Source organism: Drosophila miranda (genome assembly GCF_003369915.1).
Source record: "Drosophila miranda strain MSH22 chromosome Y unlocalized genomic scaffold, D.miranda_PacBio2.1 Contig_Y6_pilon, whole genome shotgun sequence".
Classification (NCBI taxonomy): Eukaryota; Metazoa; Arthropoda; class Insecta; order Diptera; family Drosophilidae; genus Drosophila; species Drosophila miranda.
This window is the reverse complement of record NW_022881651.1, coordinates 130,760-138,348: the sequence shown is the minus strand read 5'-3', so window position 1 is coordinate 138,348 and position 7,589 is coordinate 130,760. Positions and strand designations below refer to the sequence as shown.

General features: G+C 48.6%; 1 long non-coding RNA gene across 1 annotated transcript; it reads right to left on the bottom strand.

The window, feature by feature from the left end:
* Positions 1 to 2,781: 2,781 nt before the first annotated feature.
* LOC117195160 lies at positions 2,782 to 4,130 on the bottom strand. Its single transcript, XR_004474964.1, has 2 exons — positions 4,089 to 4,130; positions 2,782 to 4,030 (listed from the first exon to the last, which is right to left on the bottom strand). It is a non-coding gene; the product is annotated as an uncharacterized LOC117195160 (long non-coding RNA).
* Between the last annotated feature and the right edge of the window lie 3,459 nt (positions 4,131 to 7,589).

Here is a 7,589-nt window from a genome sequence, read left to right as displayed (position 1 = left end):
TTACAAAGGGAAGAGACAGCATACTTTCGAGCGTGGCCCCACTTTACTTTCTTGACTCACACCACACACACACACACACACTTGCCAACCACTTTTATTCATTTCGCGCCAGAGCGGCTTTGACGAGTTCCCCCCCTCCCCCCTCTTGACAATTCGTACTTTTGGAGCCTTTTGCCCCGATCGTGGAGTGGTCTCGAGTCTGGGTCTCTGTCCAAATGAAAAGTCGTGTCGTGAACGTTGTGGAGTCGAGACGTGTTCGAGGTTTAGTTTAGTCCCTCCGTCAAAGTGCCGAATATTTTGTGTCTCTCTTTTTCCATTTTCACTTCCCCCCCCCCCCCCCCTGCTGGCAGCGGGCCTATTTCGAGGTTACAAGTGTTTCGTTCCTGCAGTATTATATGTTTGTAAAGTTTATTGTGCCATCAAATGTACTAGTGTGTTTGAAGTGTCGTTTAAAGTTTAATTGTAAAACAAACACAAAAATGTACATAAATTAAATTAAGACATAAACTGCCCAAAAAAATATTAATAAAGCAACGCGCTTGGTTGCTGGCGGCTCACACCCCAGCCTCTCAGCCCCTCCCCTGTTGGAGCACTGAGAGCCCTCAACCCAAAGCGGGTATATATTGAAAAAAATCCAATAAAAAACTGTGTGAATAATTTGGCTTGACAAAAACTCCACTCGCGTCGGTCGAAAAATTTATTACCAAATCCAACCAAAGCCAATCCAGCGCAGCTATGCCACGCGGATCCACTGCCAGAAGAGGACGACGAGGACCACACGGCGTCACAGCCAGGGATCGCCCCAAATCAGCCATTTCCACTGCCAGCTCCGACAGCGCCGCCGACGGCGAAGCCAGCGCCGACAGCGCAGCGACCGGCACCGTGGCAAACGCAGCGATACTGAGACGCCAATCCACCGACTCCGCCACCTGGTTGGAGGCACTTCCTCCAATTCCTGGACCGGCTCCAGCCACCATTACCGGGTATGTGAGGACCACATACCATGCCGACACCACCATCACGGCCACTCCGGCCACAAGCCCCATCCCCGACCCCGACCTGCCCTGCCCCAACAGCTGGGCGGCCATTCCCAATCTCACCAGCCAGGAGCAGTTCCAGATCGGCGACTGGGTGGAGGCGGTCCATACCCAGGAACGCCAGCAGCAGCAGCAGCAGCAGCAGCAGCAGCAGCAGACCATCAGCAGCAGCAGCGGTAGTCTCCGGCTTGAGGCATTGGCGGCAGCGGCAGCGGCAGCGGCGTCAGCCAAAGCACCGCAATGTCAAGCCAAGCCAAGCCAAGCGGTACCAAGCGCGCCAATAATTCCGCTTCCCACACTCCAACACACACAGACACGTATCGATGCACCGTATGCCGATGCATCGTGTGGAGAGAGCCGGAAACAGCAAGGAGCGAGAGAAGGCGCAAAGAGAGAGCGGGTAACGACCTCGTACCAGCGACAGTACGAGAGGGCACTCGAGCAGCCTCTGCACGAACAGCAGCCAACAAAAGATTCGTGTTCGAGTGCCCGTTCGGGAGCGAGTTCGAACTCGAACCACAGCCATGGCACAAACCCCGCTCGATCGGCCACAGCAGCGGTTCCAAATGCAATGCACACAGCCAATACCACAACCACAACCACAAATACAATGATGACATACATCAGCAGACAAACAGCGACATCAAACACAAAAACGACAACTACAATTACGTCGGCAGCCAGACGACGAAGCCTGTTAACAGCAATGTTAACAGGCGGACCCCCCCACCACCGCCGCCAGAGGAACATCAGCAGCAGCAGCAAACACATTAACAGCAACAGCAACATCAGCCAACGGCAACAAACACAGCCAATACCGATGATATCCCATCCACCTCTGCTGCAGCGGCCCGTTCGCCACTGAAGCGCGTCCGCGCCGAGGTGGATGATGATGACGATGATGACGATGATGATGACAGTGATGTTATGGTTGTTGAGTTTGATGACGACGATGACGACGACAATTTGGATGCCAATCATGCATCGGCCAAACGACGACTCCGGGAAAGTACCAACCAACAGGCAAGCAAATCCCATATCCCCCAAATTCAAAACCATCCCCATCACCAACAATCAAACCAGCAACAACATCAGCGGACAATTACACAAAATGCTCTCCACTAGCTCTACCTCACTCACCTGCAAATGCAACTAGTAGTTGCGGCACAGGAACCCACACAGCCAGCTCAAACGCCAGCCAATCCATGGCGCGGACAGCAGCAGCAGCAGGCAGCATGGACGCCACTCAATGTCTCCTCTCCTGGGCGACGAAGAGGACAACAACATCAGCAGAAGCAGCAGCAGCCAATTGTAGCATACAACGTACAGGTTCTAGGAGCTAATATTAGCTAAACGGGAGTAGGAAGTACGCGCTGGCTTCGGCTTTTGTCTCTGGTCGGCGGGGTGTGGGCATGGAGGATATTTTACTACCCATTTAGAGCTCTGGCAAATGGTCGAGATAAGAATTTATATAAAAAATTAAATCGCGTACGAGTAGGGAAAGGATACTAGGAAACGGGATACCGGGGGTCAAAGGGACAGATCAGCATGGATACGTAAACGAAGAAGATCACCGGTCAGATCTTTGTCGGCTGCGGTATCGCCCATTGGCGAGAACGCCCACCCTACCATGATCCTTCAGGGCCACCTATTAACAATCAGGATCCCTCCAACAAAGACTGCGGTGGGTCACATCTCCGTCAGACGAGGTTGCATGGTTCCGATATAAGATATTTAGCCTTGGTTCATTTCCAAACTAACTTTATTTAAGCAATCCATAGTTCTTCATTTAAATTCCTATAAAACCTAACGCTAATAGAATTTAGTCTCTAATATAATCCTGCTATTCGATATTGTCTTACATTTATAGGGTATTACTATACAGCATATACTGGGGAAAGAATATCATAGGGGCGAGGTAGGGTATAATGATCTTAAATCTATAAAAATGATTAGTAGTAGGTATATATAAATGCACGAGCTAGGTTATGTGTTCATCATAGGAACAAGAAAACTTCAAACTTCATTACGTAAACTTGGTCAGTGCCAAAACCAGACAAAAATAGGGTATATGGAAAATCGCTTAAAGGCATGAGTAATATGTGTATAAAACCGTGATCATGTTTGAAGACCAACGAATAGTCACCGCACATTCATTCTTTTCAGATGGCTTACTTGGTTCAGGATAATCACTTACGATACGATTAATAGCTTCGACTCCCACGCAGAAAGATCTTTCGTTGTGTGTTGGATGAGATGATTTGATGGGTGGAGGAGTATGATGATGTGTGTGATTGTGATGAGTATCTGCATAGATGATGAGATGAATGCGTGGCAACCAAAATCAAAAAACTGTAAAAATAATCGGTATTAATACACTACTCATTTGTTCAAGTTCGATTTAGCCCATGGATAGGAATTCCCGTTTTGTTTATACCGGATTTAATTGGCTGTTGCAAATTTTTTCCGTATCAAAAGAACGTAGTTAAACAGAAAGCGGATAAAAAAACAGGGTTTCGCATATCGGGTCTAATGTCGAAAGAAAGATAGAAAATATAACTAAATCCGAGGCGGGGTCGATGCTTCCCGGCTGGAGACCGAGTTCCTACTCGAGGTCTGAAGGTGGCACACGATTGTACCGGGCGCCGGAAAATTCTGCTGCTTCCGATGCCAAGGGTCAATGACCGTGATCCATCTGCGGCGTGAGGTTAGGTACACCCGCACACTTGATGGCTCGTGGGGCGACTGGTGTATTTGAAGAGTCAGTCAGATCATCCCCATGGGTCGAACGGGTCCCGGCGACGCTTGCAGAGCCCACCGATCGGGTTTACTGGAGGAGCAAGTCCATGCCCTCGGCTACCGCCTCATCCGAATGTCAAACGGTTGGGGTTTAACCGGTGGTACGGGCACGTGGCCAATAGAGGTCTCCGGGAATAACCAATCCGTAACTTCTAGACCAGCGTTTCAATACGTAGATACTAGTGGTGCTAATCCTACGCGGAAAGAACAGAACATTTTTCAACGGGTCGCTGTAGCTGGGTGGATAATTACCTCAACAGAATTGCACCACTGTTTTGAAAAATTTTAGTACGCTCGTTTTCCAAATGGTCGAACGGCTGGCCCAGGATTGGCAATATATAACTGGCGCGTCGACTCAAATTAAATGATCACTTTGAGCCGCACTTGGCACTTGCACTAGGCTTTGACTTTGGCTTGACCTTGGTTTAGCGAACTGGGTCAGCTCTACAAGACTTCTTTTTCCACTGCCGGTCACTCTGACGGTCACGAGGAGAAAAAGAAAGAGGCTGGGACGGCTAAGTACAGCAACCCACGTTTTTTTCCACACTTTCTATGGTCTTCTTCTGTTATACAGAATCCAGACACAGCAATATTTCATAAAATATAGTGCATGGCAGAAAAATTGCATATCAAAGCGTTGCCGCTTGGTCGCAAAACAGCGGTTGATAAGCTTTATCTAAGCTCAAAAGATCTTCAACTCGAATTTTTTTTTCGGCCTAGTTTTATGCTGTAATTTTGGGAGTTAGCCGTGGGTAATTACAATACAAGAAGGCACGACAAGCGTCGAATATTACACCCCCCGCTGAAATCACACTTTGGGGTCTTGCTAACCAAAGCGTGGTCCACACTTGGAGTGCTGAATACGATTTATTGTTTAATATCTTTTGCGTGATATTTACCAATAAAGCGACCCTGGAAATCTTCCAGCTCGTAGTAGCTGTTCCCGAGTCTTTTCTTAATGCGGGCTTTCCGAAACGTAGGTGCCAGTTTCGCATTAAAGCCTTTCACAAAACTACTCTGGTCAAAATTTCGTCTATAAACTTCTTGACCCACTTGAAAGTTTACTTCTCGGCTTCGAAGATTATAGATATTTTCGTTGCGAACATGCTGCTGTTTCATTGCTTCTGCAGCGGTCTTGCGAATTAGCTCGAAGGAATCGTCGCGATCGAAGACTACAGTTCGGTCCTCCAACATACTGAGGTTTCGTAGGAGTTGATAAGTGAAACCGCCAGTGATCATGTTTTGGCCAAAAGCAACACGATATGGGCTACTTTTGACGGCTGCATGCACGCTGGACCGTAACGCACACGTAATGAAGCTAATCTGCTCATCCCAATTGGATTGATCGGGCTAAACGTAAGCTTTGATAGCAGCGAGTACCGAGCGATTTACCCGCTCTGAGGCATTGGCTTGTGGAGCGTAGGCGGCGGTGTACGAATGTCGAGGGCATGACCGTGTACTGATACAACGGGCGCCCTGGGATTGTAAACGCCGTTTTTTCACGCGCGTTTGCTTCCAGCGGAATTTGCCAATAGGCATCCTTCAAATCGATGCTTGAGATGAACTCAGCTCGAGGAAGCCGACTGAGAATGCCATCGATCAATGGCATGGGATAAGCGTTCTTAACAGTGACTTCGTTAAGTTTCCGACTGTCGATGAATAATCGCACCTTTCCAGGTTTACGAACGAGGACCACGGGTGACGACCATGCGCTATCTGATTCTTCGATAACTCCAAGGGCTAACATTCGGTCTACCTCTACGTACATCAGCCTTTCTACGGCTGGAGACACGGCATAATGTCGTTGTTTTATTGCCTTAGCGTTGCCCACTTCAATTTCGTGCGACAGCCAGCCCGTTTTTCCCAGACCTTGCTTCGCAAAAGAGGGAAATAAGTTGACCGTCTCTGCTAACTGAGCTTGCTGCTGCTTCGACAAACACACATGTAACGTACTATCGAATGTTAAGCCTGACAACTCAGGACTGGATGATTTATGGGCTAGAAAAGCAGGTAACAAATTAAAACGAGACTATGCCTAGATATAGGTCTTGCGCCAAGGATGGGACTACAAACAGTTTCAATACTTTCTTCTGGCCTTGAAAACCCACTTCGGTGGTGACCTTGCCAATTATTGGCTGGCTCTGCCCATCCGCCGTGCGTACTGCTGCTCTCACAGGCTTGATCGGGTTCGGATTCTGAACCAGGTCGGCCGCAAACTTCCCACCTATGCAACTTATGGATGCGCCGGTATCCCTCAGTCCACTGAGCGTCCTTCCCAGTACGGTGACTTCCGCATAGGGTCGCCAGTCCTTGGACGTATTAACGACTGACGCCAATACGTTAGAGCGCTCGTTTTTGCCAGTTTGCCGATATTGGAGCAATCGCTTTCGAGATCGAGTCGGTAGTTGAATTCTCTCCCCACTTGGGGTTAAAATACAAGTGTGTGACGGCATGTCTGGGAGTTTTTGTAAGTCCGGGAGTAATGGAACTGTCGAAACGTCCATTAATTGGTGTTCGTTGCTTTCGAACTGTTTGGTTTGCGTGCACCTGTCGATTGTGCACGGCTTGACGAGTTTTTTTGGATCGTTGCACCTAGAGCACGACGGTTTATACGTATCCCGTTTGCCACAGCCGTAACAAAAGACGGTGCGATCACCGACGCAGTCTTGATACCGATGCCCCTGACAACCACAGTTCCAACAGGAAAGGGTTACTGCAGCGATATCTAGCGGTTCGGTTTCATCGACCTCATCGCCTTCCTGGTCTGTCTGCACCACAATTTCATGCACCTGTCGTCGTATAGGAATACGCTTCGGCTCAGCGCTGCCCATAGGCTTAGCCACTGCTTGAAAAAAACGTTCGCGAGTACGCACTATGTTGCGCAATTGTGCTACTGACAGAATGGGAATGTATAAAATTTCATGTTGGATATCGGCCAAGAGATTCGACTTTAGCACTTCCAACAGCGACATTTCGGACATGGGGTTGACTAGTTTATCGGACAAGGTTACAATGGCTTCGTAAAATGTATCAAATAGTTCGTGCGGCTTCTGCTTTCGTTGCACTATTGCCGTACGAATTTCTAGGTCGGTACGCCCATCTCTAAATCGAGTTTTTAGGGCTGTACTTAACTGCGGCCAGGTCACGGAGGGTACGCTTTTATGGTAACGCCAAAACCACTCGCTAGCACTGGCTTCAAATAAATAAATGGCGTTTCTGGCCACTATGTCGAGATTTCCCTCTAAGGTAGTCTCGATCATGCTCTCGTTGAATACGGACGCGTTCCAACATCGCTGTGACTAGACCTCAACTTCGTCTGGGTTAAACGCCCAAATCTACCTGACTTAAAAATGGAACTACGTTCATCTAAGTTCCTTACTAAAGTCTCTCGTAGCATTAACAAACCGTCAACTGCTGATCCAATGAGTTCTGCTACTGCCTCAGCTCTTAAAGCCCAGCTCACTTCAGAACTGACAATACTTAATTCTACGCAAAAGCAAGCTAACGACCAACGTGCTACGGATGGTCCCAATAACATTCCCCACTACCATGCCCCACAGCCAACTGACGACCCTCATGTTTCTTGGCAGGAGCGAGGAGCTCTCCCTCCTCCAAAAAGGAAACTTCACTCAACTGAACGCAGTCTCCCAAGTAGTCGAAACCCTTCTTTCGCAAACTACTATGCGCCACTCGCGGACACTGACGACCCAACTGCCGACGGTACCGAAGATATGGACCTCAGCCCTCACAAGG